At 46.0% G+C, this 22626-nt stretch overlaps 1 protein-coding gene across 4 annotated transcripts in view; it reads left to right on the forward strand.

Annotated features, from left to right (window-relative positions):
- The window catches only part of LDAF1 (lipid droplet assembly factor 1), a 150055-nt gene that overhangs the window by 42981 nt on the left and 84448 nt on the right, over positions 1–22626 (forward strand). The window contains exon 1 of one of the 4 annotated variants that reach the window (XM_056535453.1): positions 1871–2057. The exons of the other annotated variants lie outside the window; for them this stretch is intronic. The gene's annotated coding sequence lies outside the window, so the exon portion shown is untranslated. Of the gene's footprint in view, positions 1–1870; positions 2058–22626 lie in introns of those variants that run through there. 4 annotated transcript variants of the gene reach the window in all.

The following is a 22626-nucleotide window of genomic DNA, read 5'->3' on the forward strand; positions in this document are numbered from 1 at the left end:
GGATGCCTGCTGAACGATTTCAGCAGGCATCCGGCACCGGCTCCCCTCCAGCTAGCGGCTGGGGCCGGAAATGCGCAGGGCGTATCCATACGCCCTGTGTCCTTAAGGACTTAAACGGGGGCGTATGGATACGCCCTGTGTCCTTAAGGGGTTAAGGGTGCATTCCCACGTAGCGTATACGTTGCGTATTCCTCGCTCACAATACTACACACAGGTCATTCTGGTGGCAGCCCTGTGTGTGTGTAGTGAGTTTCAGAGGTGAGTCTCCGCCTCCAAAACTCACTACATGCATAGGGCTGCCCCCGGAAAGCCCTGTGTGTATAGTGAGCGTGATACGCTGCATATACACCAGGTGGGAACGCAACCTTAGGCTGGGTTCACACTGCAGAATTTCTGAGCAGAATTTCTGCCGGAGATTGAACCGGCGGAGCTAGGACCAAGCAGACTGCATTGATGCACCCATAGACTGCAATGCATTTCTGGGTGGATCTTTTAGGAGATCTGCTCAGAAACGCATTGCCATCTATGGGGATGGCAATGTAGTCCGCACGGTCCTAGTGCCGCTGGCTCGATATCTGGCAGAAATTCTGCTCAACTTCTCAACTTCTCAAAAAAAGTTGAATCAACCTCAGATATCAGAGTCTCAACATCTATGGACATTCTATTGTATAACATTCCCTGTGATCTCTGTTGTCTCTGAAAAGGGCAGCAGATTAAAGGGGTACTCCGGTGGTCAAGGTGTTTTTCCGTTTTTGACTTACCCTATTTGTTTTGTTTCATTTCTATTCTTGTTGTTTAGGCGACTCTATTTCCGTTCTTTGTTGTCTTTTTTACCCCCCACTTTGTTTTCCTATCTTTGCTTCTATTTCCTGTTTCTTGCTTTGCTGAAAACTACAAATCCCAGCATGCCACATGCCTTGCTGGTTTGGGGTGGCTCCTTTTTTTATTTGTTTGTTTGTTCCGCCCTTTACCCATCCTACTATTTTCCCAGGTCGGCCCCCTTATACACAGCACACTAATATAATCAGCCTTGGTTGGGATACACTGTCACGCGCACACACACACACACACACACACACACACAAGGGACTACAACTCCCAGCATGTGTCATTCAGGAGTCTTCAGTCTGTGGTATAACACCAGCATGCTGCCTCTGTAGTCTCCCGGGGGTTGTAGTTCACCACACCTCTGCAGAGCATACACCAGTGTTTCCCAACCAGGGTGCCACCAGGTGTTGCAAAACTAAAACTCCCAGCATGCCCTGACAGCCTTTGGGCATGCTAGGAGTTGTAGTTTTGCAACAGCTGGAGGCACACTGGTTGGGAAACACTGGTGTAACATGATGTGTATGCTGAATAGGCTAGAACAGTGTTTCCCAACCAGTGTACCTCCAGGTGTTGCAAATCTACAACTCCCAGCATGCCCAAAGTCTGTCAGGGCATGCTGGGAGTTGTAGTTTTGCTACAGCTGGAGGCACACTGGTTTGTAAAAACTAGCATACACACACAACAGGGACTACAACTCCCAGCATGTGTCATTCAGGAGTCCCCCCCCCCCCCCCCCTCCCCTTCACACATAGGGGGAGATTTATCAAAACCTGTGCAGAGGAAAACTTGCCCAGTTGCCCATAGAAACCAATCAGCTTGCTGCTTTCATTTTTATGAAGGCCTGTGAAAAATGAAAGAAGCAATCTGATTGGTTGCTATGGGCACCTGGGCAAGTTTTCCATAGAGATCATTCCCAGTATGAGATTTCTTCCCCATACATCCCCAGCCCGTGCACCTTCTCATCCTCCTCCCCTTCAGATAACACTTATCTTCTCTGTGAGGTCCTTCTCCTGTGCTGACCTGCGTCCTTAGAATACAGAGCGGGGGGAGGAGAGGTGAGGAGCTGTGTACTCAGCTGGATGAGATGAGGGGGCGTGGCTTATTCCTCTCATGCAGACAGAGAGAAGAAAAAAAAAAAGATGTGACATCTTGTCCACAACAGACTCAGAACTGTGGACAACAGTAAAAGAAAACCCTCCGAACTACAGAACTTCCTGCCCAACAAACAGGTAAGAAAAACACACACATGCTGCCAAAACATATAACACATGTATATTGCAAAAAACTAAACTTACAAAGAAGATACCATATAGTCAAAAAAATTAACCACCGGAGTACCCCTTTAAATTCAGTGCTGACAAGCTGAATTTCAGCAGTGTGTACGGGCCCCGAAGGTTTTGGTGGCTTTATATAGCAATATTACATATGTGGAAAGTGGAGGGTCTGAAGATCAGGCTTGATTTGACCAGAAATCATTTCATGGGACCCAATAGATATAAAAGGTGTCTAGTAGATCATTTCAGCAGATTATTTTTGCTAGCTGTCATATTTCAGGGCAGAGGCGTAGCTTGTAGCTTCTGATCCCCGATGCAAAATCTGCAACGGGGCCCCATATGCCAATTAAAATTCTGGTCTCTTATATGGCAGATGTGTTTTGGGGCCCCCTTAGGCACCAGGGCCCCGGTGCAACTGCTACCTTTTATAGCTACGCCCCTGATTCAGGGTTGTAGACACCTTTTTGATGCTAATGTATATGTAGTATCAAGAAGGAGGGCTGCCTCCATGGAAGTGCAGTACAGCATTACACAGCTGAGCCAAGATGGAGAGCCAATTTAATGCCCAATTTACCAACCTCTTTTGGTGAAGCATTGAATAAAAAAATGAAGAGGGTGTAATGGAAGAAAACAGCCTAGAACAGCACTAGTAAAGAATTACACCATGGTCCAATAAGATTTCATTACTGAGCAAGTTCAAAAATATCAACCAGGAAAGCCAGTTCTGTTTGGCATCACCGTCATTTGTTGACGATAGTTGGGTTGAATTTATGCAGGATCTTAGGGTATGCTACCAATGCAGAAATTCCTTTTGGTACAGGTTGTGCTGTATGTTTTTATTGTTACACACCTATGACTTAATCATTGATGTTATATGGGTGACTCAATAGTTGTCTATATTACAATTATTAAATTTTCCAATCCCCTTCTGGGAGGAGATCCTCCCTTCCGGGGAGCAATACCCTGTCTGTAACCCAATTAAAATATAACTTTTATTCTTGTTACTTAAAAAGTCTAACTGTGGTTGTGAAACTTATATAAATTTAAAATTATCAGGAGAGACAGTGTGTCTTCTTATATATGCCCACTTAGTGGTGCTATAGTACTGGTGCAAGAGTTATCCTATTTCTCGCTGTGTGTAGTGAGTGTATCACTCTACTAACACACAGTAACTCTGCACCCTTATTACACACTGTCTTCCTGTCTAAAATCTTAATGCTTTGCTCTAACGTTTCGTTAGAAAACTAACTTCTTCAGAGAGCTGCCTACTATGGCGTTCACGTGCGGCACTGCCTTTTATAACCCTGTATCGGCGCATCACTTCCGATGCGCCGAATGAAGTGTTAGGGTCCAATCAGGGCATGGTTGGCAATCCGTATGTTCCGGCCGCCATTCGCGCGCATGCCCCGTCATCTTATGATCCCGGGCATCTTCTTGTCGCTACTGCGCACGCGCATCCTCCCGCGTGTGCGCAGTGTTTCCTGTCCCATACTCGGTGGAACGCAAGCTCCGTCTCCTGACACGCAAGCCCTGTCTCTATTCTCTATGCGCGCATATGTCCCTGATCGGTCCCATTTCTCGTGGGGAGTGTTCTATTCTTCATATCCTTCATAAGCTTAAGCCTTCCTTGACTGTTTCTTGTACGCTAATATTTTTCTTGTATACATATGGTGGGTGATCTAAATATTTGGGGCTTTTATTACTTTCATTCTCATTATAGATTTTATTGTACATCATTTGATCATTCCTTATAATAGTTTTATTTTTATTTTTATGGATCTTCTATTGTCGTAGTGATTTTATCAATCTTGTATTTTTCCATTATGTCTCATTTACTCCTAAATTACTATGATTCTGTAAAGTTAAACATATCTAATCCTTCTTAATTTTCGTTTTTTAGAGTTTATTGAGTCATTATGTTTTATATATCTATTTTTTATCCTTTTCTTTGTTTTATTATTTTTTGTTGTTAATTTTAGAGTTCACATATTATTATTTTTTGTTTTTTGTTGTTGGTTTCCAGTGGGGGGGCCGGTAACCATGTCCCCGGCCTTGACTCCTCTCTTCCTTCTTAGTGGTGGCTATGAACAAGAACTGCTTGTTCATAGCCACCACCAAGAAGGAAGAGAGGAGTCAAGGCCGGGGACATGGTTACCGGCCCCCCCACAGGGATCATACCCCTGTGGTCACTGTGCCTCCTGCAAATTTATGACAAAAACAAAGAATTTTATTAATCCACAGGATGGGAGGAAATATGATATTAGGAAATTCATAAATTGCAGCAGTCGGAATGTAATATATATAGCAAGATGTACATGCCCCAAACTATATGTTGGAAAAACTATACAGGAGTTGAGAAAACGTATCAGCAAACACATCAGTACAATTAGAACAGGGACGGACACTCCTATAGCGAGGCACATGAGAACAAAACATGGCAATAAGCTGGATGAGATAAAATTTTGGGGCCTGGAGAAATATGAAATTGGCCCAAGAAGAGGAGATATAAATCAGACTCTACTTAAAGAGGAGGCGAAATGGATCTATCGCCTCAATAGTAAAAATCCTGGAGGATTGAATGAAGGTTTTTCCTTCACACCCTTCCTCGAATGAAGAGGAAGAAGCCTGTATATGGAAACATTGAAAATAACAAAAGTATTATAGAGATTATCCTGTGAATCTGTGAACACTTTTTTCACATGCTGGCAACTACCTTTACCTCAGCCGATATGACAGGAAGGAGGAAAGTACAACATATGGTGATAGATATATATTAGTAGGAGAACCTTTATACCTAGACACAGGGAAACCTGAACTTATACATACAAAAGCGACCCTGGGCCCTCAAACATGAAAACAAATAAAAATACAATAATTACCTTGGGAGAAGACAAGGACCCACGGATGGAAGGGATGAGCTTGGAGGATGTGAATCTGGAAACCAACAACAAAAAACAAAAAATAATATGTGAACTCTAAAATTAACAACAAAAAATAATAAAACAAAGAAAAGGATAAAAAATAGATATATATAACATAATGACTCAATAAACACTAAAAAACGAAAATTAAGAAGGATTAGATATGTTTAACTTTACAGAATCATAGTAATTTAGGAGTAAATGAGACATAATGGAAAAATACAAGATTGATAAAATCACTACGACAATAGAAGATCCATAAAAATAAAAATAAAACTATTATAAGGAATGATCAAATGATGTACAATAAAATCTATAATGAGAATGAAAGTAATAAAAGCCCCAAATATTTAGATCACCCACCATATGTATACAAGAAAAATATTAGCGTACAAGAAACAGTCAAGGAAGGCTTAAGCTTATGAAGGATATGAAGAATAGAACACTCCCCACGAGAAATGGGACCGATCAGGGACATATGCGCGCATAGAGAATAGAGACAGGGCTTGCGTGTCAGGAGACGGAGCTTGCGTTCCACCGAGTATGGGACAGGAAACACTGCGCACTCGCGGGAGGATGCGCGTGCGCAGTAGCGACAAGAAGATGCCCGGGATCATAAGATGACGGGGCATGCGCGCGAATGGCGGCCGGAACATACGGATTGCCAACCATGCCCTGATTGGACCCTAACACTTCATTCGGCGCATCGGAAGTGATGCGCCGATACAGGGTTATAAAAGGCAGTGCCGCACGTGAACGCCATAGTAGGCAGCTCTCTGAAGAAGTTAGTTTTCTAACGAAACGTTAGAGCAAAACATTAAGATTTTAGACAGGAAGACAGTGTGTAATAAGGGTGCAGAGTTACTGTGTGTTAGTAGAGTGATACACTCACTACACACAGCGAGAAATAGGATAACTCTTGCACCAGTACTATAGCACCACTAAGTGGGCATATATAAGAAGACACACTGTCTCTCCTGATAATTTTAAATTTATATAAGTTTCACAACCACAGTTAGACTTTTTAAGTAACAAGAATAAAAGTTATATTTTAATTGGGTTACAGACAGGGTATTGCTCCCCGGAAGGGAGGATCTCCTCCCAGAAGGGGATTGGAAAATTTACTATTGAACCCATAACTGTCACGATGCCGGCTGGCAGGTAGTGGATCCTCTGTGCCAGAGAGGGATTGGCGTGGACCGTGCTAGTGGACCGGTTCTAAGCCACTACTGGTTTTCACCAGAGCCCGCCGCAAAGCGGGATGGTCTTGCTGCGGCGGTAGTGACCAGGTCGTATCCACTAGCAACGGCTCACCTCTCTGGCTGCTGAAGATAGGCGCGGTACAAGGGAGTAGGCAGAAGCAAGGTCGGACGTAGCAGAAGGTCGGGGCAGGCAGCAAGGATCGTAGTCAGGGGCAACGGCAGAAGGTCTGGAAACACAGGCAAGGAACACACAAGGAACGCTTTCACTGGCACTAAGGCAACAAGATCCGGCAAGGGAGTGCAAGGGAAGTGAGGTAATATAGGGAAGTGCACAGGTGATTACCCTAATTGGAACCACTGCGCCAATCAGCGGCGCAGTGGCCCTTTAAATCGCAGAGACCCGGCGCGCGCGCGCCCTAGGGAGCGGGGCCGCGCGCGCCGGGACAGAACAGACGGGGAGCGAGTCAGGTAGGGGAGCCGGGGTGCGCATCGCGAGCGGGCGCTACCCGCATCGCGAATCGCATCCCGGCTGGCAGCGGGATCGCAGCGCCCCGGGTCAGAGGACGTGACCGGAGCGCTGCAGCGGAGAGAGAGAAGCGAGCGCTCCGGGGAGGAGCGGGGACCCGGAGCGCTCGGCGTAACAGTACCCCCCCCCTTGGGTCTCCCCCTCTTCTTGGAGCCTGAGAACCTGAGGAGCAGACTTTTGTCAAGGATGTTGTCCTCAGGTTCCCAGGATCTCTCTTCAGGACCACAACCCTCCCAGTCTACTAAAAAAAAATTTTTTCCTCTGACCTTTTTGGCAGCCAAAATTTCCTTGACCGAGAAGACGTCCGAGGAGCCGGAAACAGGAGTGGGAGGAACAGATTTGGGAGAAAAACGGTTGAGGATGAGTGGTTTGAGAAGAGAGACGTGAAAGGCATTAGGGATACGAAGAGAAGGAGGAAGAAGAAGTTTATAAGAGACAGGATTAATTTGACACAAAATTTTGAAAGGACCAAGATAGCGTGGTCCCAACTTGTAGCTAGGGACACGGAAGCGGACATATTTAGCGGAGAGCCATACCTTGTCTCCAGGGGAAAAAACGGGGGGAGCTCTTCTTTTCTTATCCGCGAACCTCTTCATGCGTGAAGAAGCCTGTAAGAGAGAATTTTGGGTCTCTCTCCATATAATGGAAAGGTCACGAGAAATTTCATCCACAGCGGGCAGACCAGAGGGCAAGGGGGTAGGGAGGGGGGGAAGAGGGTGACGGCCGTACACCACGAAAAATGGGGATTTGGAGGAAGATTCAGAGACCCTGAAGTTATACGAGAATTCGGCCCATGGAAGGAGATCTGCCCAGTCATCCTGGCGGGAGGAAACAAAATGTCGCAAATAATCACCCAAGATCTGGTTAATTCTTTCTACTTGTCCATTGGACTGGGGATGATATGCAGAGGAAAAATTTAATTTAATCTTGAGTTGTTTACAGAGAGCCCTCCAGAATTTAGACACGAATTGGACACCTCTATCCGAGACAATCTGCGTAGGCAACCCGTGAAGACGAAAAATGTGTACAAAAAATTGTTTAGCCAACTGAGGCGCAGAAGGAAGACCAGGAAGAGGGATGAAATGTGCCATTTTGGAGAATCGATCAACGACCACCCAAATAACAGTGTTGCCACGGGAAGGGGGTAAATCAGTAATAAAATCCATACCAATCAGAGACCAAGGCTGTTCGGGGACAGGCAGAGGATGAAGAAAACCAGCGGGCTTCTGGCGAGGAGTCTTATCCCGGGCACAGATAGTGCAGGCTCGCACAAAGTCCCCAACATCCGTCTCCAGAGTCGGCCACCAATAGAAGCGGGAGATGAGTTGCACAGATTTCTTGATGCCCGCATGACCTGCGAGATGGGAGGAGTGACCCCATTTGAGGATTCCGAGGCGTTGGCGTGGAGAAACAAAGGTCTTCCCTGGAGGAGTCTGCCTGATGGAGGCAGGAGAAGTGGAGATCAGGCAGTCAGGTGGAATGATGTGTTGCAGAGGGAGATCAACTTCTGAGGCATCCGAGGAACGAGAGAGAGCATCGGCCCTAATGTTCTTATCGGCAGGACGAAAGTGAATCTCAAAATTAAATCGGGCAAAGAACAGAGACCACCGGGCCTGGCGAGGATTCAGCCGTTGGGCAGACTGGAGGTAGGAGAGGTTCTTGTGGTCGGTGTAGATAATAACAGGAGAACTTGATCCCTCCAGCAGATGCCTCCATTCCTCAAGTGCTAATTTAATGGCTAGAAGCTCTCGATCCCCGATGGAGTAGTTCCTCTCCGCTGGAGAGAAGGTCCTAGAGAAAAAACCACAAGTGACAGCATGCCCGGAAGAATTTTTTTGTAGAAGAACAGCTCCAGCTCCCACTGAGGAGGCATCAACCTCCAATAGGAAGGGTTTGGAAGGGTCAGGTCTGGAGAGGACGGGAGCCGAAGAAAAGGCAGACTTGAGTCGTTTAAAGGCGTCTTCTGCTTGAGGAGGCCAGGACTTGGGATCAGCACTTTTTTTGGTTAAAGCCACGATAGGAGCCACAATGGTAGAAAAATGTGGAATAAATTGCCTGTAATAATTGGCGAACCCCAAAAAGCGTTGGATAGCACGGAGTCCGGAGGGGCGTGGCCAATCTAAGACGGCAGAGAGTTTGTCTGGATCCATCTGTAGTCCCTGGCCAGAGACCAAATATCCTAGAAAAGGAAGAGATTGGCATTCAAACAGACATTTCTCAATTTTGGCATAGAGTTGGTTGTCACGAAGTCTCTGAAGAACCATACGGACATGCTGGCGGTGTTCTTCTAGATTGGCAGAAAAAATTAGGATATCGTCCAGATATACAACAACACAGGAGTATAACAGATCACGAAAAATTTCATTGACAAAGTCTTGGAAGACGGCAGGGGCGTTGCACAGTCCAAAGGGCATGACCAGATACTCAAAGTGTCCATCTCTGGTGTTAAATGCCGTTTTCCACTCGTCCCCCTCTCTGATGCGGATGAGGTTATAGGCGCCTCTTAAGTCCAATTTAGTGAAGATGTGGGCACCTTGGAGGCGATCAAAGAGTTCAGAGATGAGGGGTAAGGGGTAGCGGTTCTTAACCGTGATTTTATTAAGACCGCGGTAGTCAATGCAAGGACGTAGGGAGCCATCTTTTTTGGACACAAAGAAAAATCCGGCTCCGGCAGGAGAGGAGGATTTACGGATAAAGCCCTTCTTTAGATTCTCCTGGACGTATTCGGACATGGCAAGAGTCTCTGGGGCAGAGAGAGGATAAATTCTGCCCCGGGGTGGAGTAGTGCCCGGGAGGAGGTCGATAGGGCAATCATAAGGCCTGTGAGGAGGTAGTGTCTCAGCTTGTTTTTTGCAGAAAACATCCGCGAAGTCCATATAGGCCTTAGGGAGACCGGTTACTGGAGGAACCACAGAGTTACGGCAAGGGTTACTGGGAACCGGTTTTAGACAGTTCTTGGAACAAGAGGACCCCCAACTCTTGATCTCCCCAGTGGACCAATCCAGGGTAGGGGAATGAAGTTGAAGCCAGGGAAGTCCAAGGAGAATTTCCGAGGTGCAATTGGGGAGGACCAAAAGTTCAATCCTCTCATGATGAGATCCGATGCTCATAAGAAGGGGCTCCGTGCGGAAACGTATGGTACAGTCCAATCTTTCATTATTTACACAATTGATGTAGAGGGGTCTGGCGAGACTGGTCACCGGGATGTTGAACCTGTTGACGAGAGAGGCCAAAATAAAATTTCCTGCAGATCCAGAGTCCAAGAAGGCCACAGCAGGGAAGGAGAAGGCAGAGGCAGACATCCGCACAGGCACAGTAAGACGTGGAGAAGCAGAGTAGACATCAAGGACTGTCTCACCTTTGTGCGGAGTCAGCGTACGTCTTTCCAGGCGGGGAGGACGGATAGGACAATCCCTCAGGAAGTGTTCGGTACTAGCACAGTACAGGCAGAGGTTCTCCATACGGCGTCGTGTCCTCTCTTGAGGTGTCAGGCGAGACCGGTCGACCTGCATAGCCTCCACGGCGGGAGGCACAGGAACAGATTGCAGGGGACCAGAGGAGAGAGGAGCCGAGGAGACGAAACGCCTCGTGCGAACAGAGTCCATATCTTGGCGGAGTTCCTGGCGCCTTTCAGAAAAACGCATGTCAATGCGAGTGGCTAGGTGAATGAGTTCATGTAGATTAGCAGGGATTTCTCGTGCGGCCAGAACATCTTTAATGTTGCTGGATAGGCCTTTTTTGAAGGTCGCGCAGAGGGCCTCATTATTCCAGGACAATTCTGAAGCAAGTGTACGGAATTGTACGGCATACTCGCCAACGGAAGAATTACCCTGGACCAGGTTCAACAGGGCAGTCTCAGCAGAAGAGGCTCGGGCAGGTTCCTCAAAGACACTTCGGATTTCCGAGAAGAAGGAGTGTACAGAGGCAGTGACGGGGTCATTGCGGTCCCAGAGCGGTGTGGCCCATGACAGGGCTTTTCCGGACAGAAGACTGACTACGAAAGCCACCTTAGACCTTTCAGTGGGAAACAGGTCCGACATCATCTCCAGATGCAGGGAACATTGGGAAAGAAAGCCACGGCAAAACTTAGAGTCCCCATCAAATTTATCCGGCAAGGATAGGCGTAGCCCAGGAGCGGCCACTCGCTGCGGAGGAGGTGCAGGAGCTGGCGGAGGAGATGACTGCTGAAGCTGTGGTAGTAACTGTTGTAGCATAACGGTCAGTTGAGACAGCTGTTGGCCTTGTTGCGCTATCTGTTGTGACTGCTGGGCGACCACCGTGGTGAGGTCAGCGACAACTGGCAGAGGAACTTCAGCGGGATCCATGGCCGGATCTACTGTCACGATGCCGGCTGGCAGGTAGTGGATCCTCTGTGCCAGAGAGGGATTGGCGTGGACCGTGCTAGTGGACCGGTTCTAAGCCACTACTGGTTTTCACCAGAGCCCGCCGCAAAGCGGGATGGTCTTGCTGCGGCGGTAGTGACCAGGTCGTATCCACTAGCAACGGCTCACCTCTCTGGCTGCTGAAGATAGGCGCGGTACAAGGGAGTAGGCAGAAGCAAGGTCGGACGTAGCAGAAGGTCGGGGCAGGCAGCAAGGATCGTAGTCAGGGGCAACGGCAGAAGGTCTGGAAACACAGGCAAGGAACACACAAGGAACGCTTTCACTGGCACTAAGGCAACAAGATCCGGCAAGGGAGTGCAAGGGAAGTGAGGTAATATAGGGAAGTGCACAGGTGATTACCCTAATTGGAACCACTGCGCCAATCAGCGGCGCAGTGGCCCTTTAAATCGCAGAGACCCGGCGCGCGCGCGCCCTAGGGAGCGGGGCCGCGCGCGCCGGGACAGAACAGACGGGGAGCGAGTCAGGTAGGGGAGCCGGGGTGCGCATCGCGAGCGGGCGCTACCCGCATCGCGAATCGCATCCCGGCTGGCAGCGGGATCGCAGCGCCCCGGGTCAGAGGACGTGACCGGAGCGCTGCAGCGGAGAGAGTGAAGCGAGCGCTCCGGGGAGGAGCGGGGACCCGGAGCGCTCGGCGTAACAATAACCCAATGGGACCACTGGTGTTGGATTTATATTACAATTATTAACATCAATGTATTTTTTTCCTGCACACATCATAACACTATAATGTTCAGGTATCACACAAACAGAAAATGTTATTGTTGGGATTGTCTTTTTTTGTACGGTCTCCACTGTGATAATACACACAGTGATATATCACAGGTGCTGCAAGCGATTGACATTAGTATTACTTTACGGCAACCTTTGGCGCTGCAGATGTTTTGGACTACATGTCCCATGATGCTCTTACAGCCAAAATACTGCCAAAGCATCATTAGAAAATGTAGTCCAAAACAGTGTGTGGTGTCCCGGTACAGGACATGGTCCTGTTCCTGTCTTAAGTCCCCTCAGGAAGAGTCCCTGCAGTCCAGTTCTCCTGCAGGGCTTCACCCCTTGCTCATCAGTTGCTTCATATATGAATGCATTATAAATGTATTGTGCATATTGTTCATTATGTGTATATAAAGGATGTACAAATGTACAAAATGTATAGGACCTTCCTGGGTCATGTGAGACTGTCATGTGATGTACCCAGAGTTCCCTGGCTACAGGACCTCCAGGCTTGTCAACCAATGGGATTAGTCCAGCCCCCCTAGTATATAAGGGGCTGTAGTCTCTAAATTCGCTCTCTTGTTCCTGCACTCTCTTCTTTCTTGTTCCTGGCACTCAAGCAAGCACAATCAGCATATATACTAAATTCATCTCATCTAGGCCAAAGCCTAAGGAACCTGCAGCCACTAAAACCACTCTATCTACAATTCCTAGTGACTACTATTCAACTCAAGTATACAATTAGTAGCACAGTGGCCTGCATAAATCTCAATACTACAAGTCCCAGCAAGCCTGTGAGGTATCCTGCATCTTGGCTGTCTCTAAAGAAACTGCATAACTGTAAAGACTGTTCCATAAGAAGTTTAAGTAAAAGTTCCAATTATTTGCACAATTCCTGCTGTAGACATTCCTTTATTGCCTGCCGTTTCTGAGTTGGTTGTTGGTAGGGCCTTCTACAGAAAACAACCACATCCTGGCATCACGACAAATCAGGGGTTAATAACGCCTTACCCCACAGGGTTAATACCACCAGACCCTGCTACACAGTTGCAACACCCCAGGTCCCCACAATTGCATTGCCAAAGGTTGCCTATGCCTACTCTATGGAGAGCATGGAAGTCTACTATCTACTTAATGTGTCTGCAATCTGAGAGTGCACATTAGCATCAGTGGAGCCTGGCATTGTGGTAAGCAAGAATTATATGGTGTTACAGACAGGGCTGGGGCAAGGATCTTTGTCTACACAGTCAAAGATTAATTTTGGTCCCCCCCACTGACAAGATATCACAAGGATGACATATTACTACTGCAATGACTAATATCATCATACTATTATTACTAAACCAAACTCTATACAGGGACAAATAACACCACTATACAGGTGGGGTGTTCTGGTACAGGACATGGTCCTGTACCCTTTCTAAGTCCCCTCAGGAAGAGTCCCTGCAGTCCATAGGGCACTCCTGCAGGGCTTCACCCCTTGATCATCGGTTACTGTTTCGTATAAATATGCTCATAATATGTCTGTATATTGTTCAGTGTATAGAAAGGATGTACAAATGCATAGGACCTTCCCTGGTCATGTGAGACTGTCATGTGATGTACACAGAGTTCCCTGGGTACAGGACCACAATGCTTGGCAACCAATGGGATTAGTCCAGCCCCTCTAGTATATAAGGGGCTGTAGTCTCTAAATTTTGGCTCTCCTCTCTTGGTTCCTTCTCCTGATCCTGTACACTACAGCAATACAAATTTCTGCACAATTGCAACTAGGCCAAAGCCTAAGGAACCTGCAGCCACTAAAAACATGAGTTATCAAGCTCTATCTACAATTTCTAGTGACTACTATTCAACTCAAGCATATAATTAGTAGCACAGTGGCCTGCATAAGTCTCAATACTACAAGTCCCAGCAAGCCTGTGAGGTATCCTGCATCCTGATTGCCTCTAAAGAAACTGCATAACTGTAAAGACTGTTCCGTAAGAAGTTTAAGTAAAAGTTCCAGTTATTTGCACAATTCCTGCTGTGGACATTCCTTTATTGCCTGCCATTCTGGGTTGGTTGTCGGCAGGGCCTTCTACAGGAAACAACCACATCCTGGCGTCACGACAAATCAGGAGTTAATAACAGCTTACCCCACAGGGTTAATACCACCAGACCCTGCTACACTGTTGCAGCACCCCAACTCACCACACATAAAAAATATTTGTACCACATCATTACCACTATTACCACCATATAGTTACTGAATAATTCGACCATACTGTTACTGAATAAAACCACTATACACAGATCAGTACCAGCAATTACTCCACTGTACAAGGGACACCTTTCCACACCCTGCCCAACACTCTCCCACCCCCGGAGTAATTACTTCCCAATTAGGTAGATGCCCCCAGTAAATAGGTAGGGAATGCCAATTGTAGATATCCCAAGGTAATCCCCCTTGGGGTAAGGTTATGGAAGGTAAATAGGTAATGGCCCCCGATAGGAAGGTGGATAGTGCCCCATGGAAGGGATGTTGTTTAACCTTTCCATTGCAATGAGGGGCTAAGATAGGAGATATTTAGGAATTCAGGAACAGACATTTATCTAGGTGGATGTTTTTTTTTTTTTTTTGCTTCAGGTAATAAACATAAAAGTTCCAAGCAACCATTTCAATAGTTTTTCTTTAGCTTTGCGAAGGAATTGTGTTGCTTTTCAATTCTCCCTTCTAAATCCACAATCTGTACAATGTTAATGTTCTACTTATTTGTTTGGCTGATTCACAAGGAGAATTTGGCAATGCGTGAATAAACTAGATATTGTTATATTATTTCTAACACTCCGTAGGCAGCATAATGTTCGTACTCTTCTAATTTCTCAGTACGCTAAGTCTATTTTCACAGCAGGATCTTAAAATTTACATCCTAGTAATAGTCTCCAAAGATTTTTGCAGGTTACACTTTACTATAGTGGTTATTGTTAAATATTTTGAGCAAGCGTTTTATTTATTAAAGGTGAGCCTCATAAATGAACTAGTTATATTATAGAAGTCAAATTGTACACAACAAACTCAAATAATGGAAATTGTTTTATCTCTTTGTTACTTCTTTCAAATCCATTGTTATATAGATTTATAATAGATAATAGGGATATGAACATATAAAGGTTTATATGACCTCTTTCTAGTTTCCTTACGGATATAGGCACCATGGACAGATTACATTCCTCATAAATTTTCTCCCCTCCAGTTCCCCTTGTGGCTGATGGCTTTTTTCCGGTTATGTTACCCTTTTACCTATATCATTCTTCTCCCTTTGTTCCTCCTATCTGATCTTTGCCCATTCTTTGCTCCCGGTCTCATCTGTGCTTGTCCCATAGTCTCTACCAGTCTTGTATGTCTGATGATATTGGGATTTTCACTTCATTCATTGGCCATGACATATGAATCCTCCAATTTTTTGTTTTTGTTTTGGGACAGTTTTTCTGTCTCTTTCCCCTTTCCTGTGAAGAGTTGGCATTTCTTGATGGGTATCATCTGTTAGCATTATGGTGGCCTTACTTATGAAGCAATCATAGGGCATGTTTAGATCAATGCATCAAAATCCATCCAACCCATAGACTTTAGCGGCAATGTATACACAACAATGAAAAATCTGCACATTTTACACACAAAAATGATATTTCAGCATGCCAGCAACTGAGTCAATGTCTGACAGACCTCCAAAGATGTATAGCATAACAATGGACTTATCGTATACAGAGTTGTAACTTGAAGCTTGTGACTCCCAATGCAAAGTGTGTAGGGGAGCTATGTGGCATAGGAACCATTGGATCCCCTTAGGCACTAGGGCCCAGGTGTGGTTCTAGATCTGTACATCCTTTAGTTGGATCTTGGTATGGTTATTTAGATCTACAACCCAAGCCTGAACTGTCTCCAATAGAGAAAATGGCAAGATAAGACTTCAAGGTGTGATGGGATTCAATGGTGCTGAGCAGAAGCAGACACGTCCGGTTTGGAGGATGGCTTTATTTATTAATAAAGCCATCCTCCACCTTACCTGACGTGTCTTGCGGTATTACGCTATGGAGCGCTCTTTCCTTCTTTTTTTCAAATAGAGAAAAGACAGTGAGACTTGGCATGACTCCTTGTAGACTGCCTGTAAATTTTCAAAAAAAAGGATGACCTTTCTAGAGAGAAGGAATCTGATATGGTCCTTGATCACTTAAATGCCATTTTCTGAGATCAATGTAGGAGAGGAAGTGACATTTAAGCAGCCACTTGAATGAAATCTCCTTGTAGGGACCAGAGACCCAGTTGTATGATTTTATTTATTTATACATTTTTACAATTCATTCAGAAAGTCTTTAGATCCTATCACTTTTTTCATATTTTTGTATGTTGTGGCCTTGTGCTTTAAAAAAAACAAAAAACAAAACATAAAAATATTCCCCTATCATTCTGCACTCAATATCTCATAATGACTAAATGATAACAGAATGCTAGAAATGTTTGCTAATTTATTGAAAAGGAAAAATAAAATATTGCAGTGATGTAAGTATTCAGATCCTTTAAGCTATGTTCACACGGCAGAATTTCCTCATTGAAATCTGCATGGAAATTCTGTATGTGTTTCAAGCATATTGAGTTCAGTGGGGTTCCGCAGTCCCATTTACACAGTCAAATTTTTGCTGCTGACATTTTGCAGCTGAAATTCTATGTTCTGCAAAAATATAAAAATATAAAAAAATGTTTTTTGCGGAATTCAGCTGAAGACCATTGAAGTCAAAATGCTAAATGGGCATTCGGTGTGAATTTCATGCAGAATTTGCATGAAAGTTAACATTTGCAATGAATACAGGCCCTTTTCCCCCCCACATATATTCTGAAAAAATTCTGCATATGATTGAAAGATGAGGAATTCTGGTCAAAATAATGCGTCTGCAGAATGCACGCATCTATGCGGAATTTCTGTCATATCAACATAGCCTTACTCAGTACTTTGCTCTGTTTAGTTTTCCTTTACCTGTCGCCCTGTCCCAGCCGCTGAAAATGCACGATGCTGACTCCACCATGCTTCACTGTAGGGATGGTATTGGGCAGGTGATGACATGACCCTTAGAATTAGGGGCCAAAAGGTCAATCTTAGTTTCATCAGACCATAGAATGTTTTTTTTTTTTTTCGCAGTCTGAGAGTACTTTAGGTGGATTTTTTTGGAAACTCCATGTGTCTTTTACTGAGGAGAGTATTATTTTTGGCCACTTTGCCATAAAGCCCAGATTGGTGAAGTACTACAGACAGTGATGGTTGACCTTCTGGAAGTTTCTCCCATCTGCCACGGTGGGGAGATTTTTCAAAACCTGTGCAGAGGAGAAGTGGTGCAGTTGCCCATAGCAACCAATCAGATTGCTTCTTTAATTTTTCAGAGGCCTTTTTTTTTTAAATAAAAGGGATCGGATTGGTTGCTATGGGCAACTGCACCACTTTTCCTCTGCACAGGTTTTGATAAATCTCCACCACAATCTTTAGAGAACAGCGAGATTGACCATTGGGTTCTTGGTCTCCACTGTTACCAAGGCCTTTCTTCCCTAATTACTTAGTTCGTTGGGGGTCGACTCTAGGAAGATTCCTGGTTGATCCACACTTCTTCCATTTAGAAATTATAGAGGCCGCTGTGCTCTTGGGAACTTACAGTACAGCCAAAATAGTTTTGTACACTTCTCCACACAGTCCTGTCTCTGAGCTGTACAGGCAGTTATTTCTGTGTCTTATGGCTTGGTTTTTGCCCTGATATGCATTTGTTTTCTTCTTCTTCTTCCAGGTTGGCTGTGGAGATAGGGAGATATTTATCAGAGCCGGTGTAAATGTTGACCAGTTGAAAAAAATAAAAATAAGCTATCTCGTTGGTTTTTATGGGCAAATGGTAAACTTTACTCTGCACAGGTTCTGATAACTCTCCCCCATGGTGTTTTGGATTTTGCAAAGGCGTTTGACACTTTCCCTCAGACGTCTGGTTTAGAAATTTTAGTTTGTAACAGGGTTGAAAACTGCCTTAAAGGGGTACTCCACCAGAAAACATCTTATCCCCTATCCAAAAGATAGGGGATAAGATGTCTGATCACAGAGGTCCCGCCGCGATCTCTGGGTCAGCAGCGGTGTCCAGAACACGGAAGCTTGGAGCTTCCATGTTCGTGACGTCAAGCCACGCCCCCTCCATTCATGTAATTCTTAGTAGCCATCATGCCTCCTCCCATAGACATGAATGGAGTGGATGTGGCGGCATTAGTGGCCAGTCATCCGGCACAGAGCCAAGTTCGCTCCATGCACCGGATAACTGGGATGCCACAGTGGAGATCGCAGGGGTCCCCAGTGGTGGGACCCTCGTAATTAGACCTCTTATCCCCTATCCTTTGGATAGGGGATAAGATGTTTTCCGGCAGAGTACCCCTCCGGTGAAAACCTTTTTTCTTTTAAATCAACTGGTGGCAGAAAGTTAAACAAACATATTTGTAAATTACTTCTATTAAAAAATCTTAATCCTTCCTGTACTTATTAGCTGCTGAATACTACAGAGGAAATTCTTTTCTTTTTGGAATGCTCTCTGATGACATCACGAGCACAGTTCTCTCTGCTGATATTATTATAATAATAATAAAGCTTTATTTATTGTTGTCCTTAGTGGGATTTGAACCCAAGTCCCCAGCACTGCAAGGCAGCAATATTAACCACTGAGCCACCATGCTGCCCTTAGCATACATCTGCTATGCAGGGACGTGCACAGACATTTTGAAGGGCAGGGGCTCAAGTAAAAAAGAGGGCACTTCTCATAATTTAAAAAACGTCTGCCAGACTTAATGGGCAGATGTGCTGTGGTCCAGGGACACAGTGGACTCCCGCCGGGCTTCCTCGACATTGCTATCCCCCATATAAGTTGGTGTTTTTGTAAAATCGAGTCAAGAACAGTTTCTCGGAGGTCTGCCATGTGTATATACACTTTGTCTGTGCTGTCAGTCTTATTTACAGAAAACATGTGACAGCTGCCCTATAATATACTGTATTATAGAGGAGATTCATCAAAACCTGTGCAGAGAAAGAGCGGTGCAGTCACCCATAGCAACCAATCAGATCGTTTTGCAGAAGGCTTTTCCTCTGCAAAGGTTTTAATAAATCTCCCCCTATATGCCCCGGTCTGAGCTCTATATGAGAGAACGTGCACTGTACCCGGCCTCACCCATCCCCAATCACCCATCCCCAATCACCCAGCACCCATCCCCAATCCCTCAATCACCCAGCACCAATCACCCAGCACCCATCCCCAATCCCCCAATCACCCAGCACCAATTACCCACCTTATGCAGCAATCTCCACACAGCTCTGGTTCTTACACTGAAAAGATGGACACCACACTAATATATGCTTACATGCTGCAATATACAAGTCGGCAAAAAAAAAGAATTACAAATATACAAAGCCGGCCGGGCATAGCACAGCATACAGGATGGAGGCAGGGAAGCTCTGCCTCCATTGCGCACAAGACTGACTTCGCATACTAGCAATGTGGGGCAATACCTAGAAAATGGAAAGACCAATTTTTGTATACTGCACTGTAACCTAGTGTATTGGGTTTAGTGTGAGTAAACAGCCTGTCAGTTTCTCTTTAAATATATACCGTACCCCCTTTATGAACTATATACTGTGCCACCATTCATCTATTAATTCCCTATATACTGTGCCACCATTCATCTATTAATTCCCTATATACTGTGCCACCATTAATGAACTATATACTGTGCCACCATTAATGAACTATATACTGTGCCACCATTCATCTATTCCCTATATACTGTGCCACCATTAATGAACTATATACTGTGCCACCATTCATTTATTAATTCCCTATATACTGTGCCACCATTAATGAACTATATACCGTGCCACTATTATTTAACTATACTGTGCCACCACTAAGGGTGCGTTCACACGTGCGTATTTTCTGCTGCAGATTTGCTTTAGCAGATTTCTCTTCCCATTGTCAATGGGAAGCAAAATCTGCAGCAGATCTGCAGCAAAAATAGGCACATGTGAACGCACCCTAAAGATCTATACACAGTGCCAGCATACATAAAAAAATATAATGTTCCAATATAATGAAATATATACTGTGCTTCCATTAATTCCCTATATACTGTGCTTATATTCCTCCAATAATTCCCTAATAATTGTCACGATTCGGCTGGCTGGAGGTGGATCCTCTGTGCCAGAGAGGGATTGGTGTGGACCGTGTTGGTGGACCGGTTCTAAGTTGCTACTGGTATTCACCAGAGCCCGCCGCAAAGCGGGATGGTCTTGCAGCGGCGGTAGCAACCAGGTCGTATCCACCAGCAACGGCTCAACCTCTCTGACTGCTGAAGATAAGCGCGGTACAAGGGAGTAGACAAGAGCAAGGTCGGACGTAGCAGAAGGTCAGGGAAGGCAGCAAGGATCGTAGTCAGGGGCAACGGCAGGAGGTCTGGAACACAGGCTAGGAACACACAAGGAAACTCTTTCACTGGCACAATGGCAACAAGATCCGGCGAGGGAGTGCAGGGGAAGTGAGGTATAAGTAGGGAGTGCACAGGTGAACATACTGATTAAGCCTGCTGCGCCAATCAGTGGCGCAGTGGCCCTTTGAATTGCAGAGACCCAGCGCGCGCGCCCTAAGGAGCGGGGCCGCGCGCGCCGGGACAAGACAGACGGGGAACGGGTCAGGTACGGGAGCCGGGATGCGCATCGCGAGCGGGCGCCTCCCGCATCGCGAATCGCATCCCGGCTGGGAGTGATATTGCAGCGCACCCGGTCAGCAGGTCTGACCGGGGCGCTGCGAATGGGAGGATGCTGCGAGCGCTCCGGGGAGGAGCGGGGACCCGGAGCGCTCGGCGTAACAGTACCCCCCCCCCCTTGGGTCTCCCCCTCTTCTTGGAGCCTGAGAACCTGAGGATAAGACTTTTGTCTAGGATGTTGTCCTCAGGTTCCCAGGATCTCTCCTCTGGGCCACAGTTTTCCCAATCCACCCAAAAAAAATCTTTTCCCTCGACAGTCTTGGAGGCCAGAATCTCCTTCACAGAGAAGACGTCAGATGAACCGGAAACAGGAGTGGGAGAAACAACTTTGGGAGAGAAGCGGTTAATGATGAGTGGTTTAAGGAGAGAGACATGGAAGGCATTGGGAATACGAAGAGAAGGAGGAAGAAGGAGTTTGTAAGAGACAGGGTTAATCTGGCACAAGACTTTGAAAGGACCAAGATAGCGTGGTCCCAGTTTGTAACTGGGGACACGAAAGCGGACATATTTAGCGGAGAGCCATACCTTGTCTCCGGGAGCAAAAATGGGGGGAGTTCTTCTTTTTTTTATCAGCAAATCTTTTCATCCGGGATGAAGCCTGTAAAAGAGAATTTTGGGTTTCTTTCCATATGGTGGAAAGATCACGAGTCACTTCATCCACAGCGGGCAAACCAGAGGGCAAGGGAGTAGGGAGGGGAGGAAGAGGGTGACGGCCGTACACCACGAAAAATGGGGATTTAGCAGAAGATTCGGAGACTCTGAAGTTGTATGAGAATTCGGCCCATGGTAGAAGATCTGCCCAGTCATCCTGGCGGGAGGAAACAAAATGCCGTAAATAGTCACCCAGGACCTGATTAATTCTTTCTACTTGCCCATTGGATTGGGGATGATAAGAAGAGAAGTTTAATTTGATCTTGAGCTGTTTACAGAGGGCCCTCCAGAATTTAGACACGAATTGGACGCCTCTATCCGAGACGATATGCGTGGGCAAACCGTGAAGGCGAAAAATGTGTACAAAAAATTGCTTTGCCAACTGAGGCGCTGAAGGAAGACCAGGAAGAGGAATAAAATGTGCCATCTTGGAAAATCGATCAACGACCACCCAAACAACAGTGTTGCCACGGGATGTGGGCAGGTCCGTAATAAAGTCCATACCAATCTGTGACCAAGGCTGTTCAGGAACAGGCAGAGGATGAAGGAGATCAGCAGGCTTCTGGCGAGGAGTCTTATCCCGGGCACAGACAGTACGGGCCCGCACGAAATCAACAACATCAGTCTCCAGAGTCGGCCACCAATAAAATCGAGAGATGAGTTGCAAGGATTTTTTGATGCCCGCATGGCCTGCGAGGTGGGAGGAGTGTCCCCATTTGAGAATCCCGAGACGCTGGCGTGGAGAAACGAAGGTCTTCCCTGGAGGAGTTTGCCTGATGGAAGCTGGAGAAGTGGAGATCAGACAGTCCGGAGGAATGATGTGTTGCGGAGAGACCTCTACTTCAGAGGCATCAGAAGAACGAGAGAGGGCATCGGCCCTAATGTTCTTGTCAGCAGGGCGAAAATGGATTTCAAAGTTAAAACGGGCAAAGAACAACGACCACCTAGCCTGGCTAGGGTTCAGTCGTTGGGCAGACTGGAGATAGGAGAGATTCTTGTGATCAGTGTATATGATAACTGGAAATTTTGATCCCTCCAGCAGGTGCCTCCATTCCTCAAGCGCCAATTTAATGGCCAGTAGTTCTCGATCACCAATGGAGTAGTTTCTCACCGCCGGAGAGAAGGTCCTAGAAAAAAAACCACAAGTAACAGCTTGCCCGGAAGAATTTTTTTGTAGAAGGACAGCTCCAGCTCCCACAGAGGAGGCATCTACCTCCAATAGAAAGGGTTTAGATGGGTCAGGTCTGGAGAGCACGGGAGCAGAAGAAAAGGCAGACTTGAGATGTTTAAATGCGTCTTCCGCTTGG

Source organism: Hyla sarda, chromosome 8, assembly GCF_029499605.1.
Source record: "Hyla sarda isolate aHylSar1 chromosome 8, aHylSar1.hap1, whole genome shotgun sequence".
NCBI classification, from domain to species: domain Eukaryota; kingdom Metazoa; phylum Chordata; class Amphibia; order Anura; family Hylidae; genus Hyla; species Hyla sarda.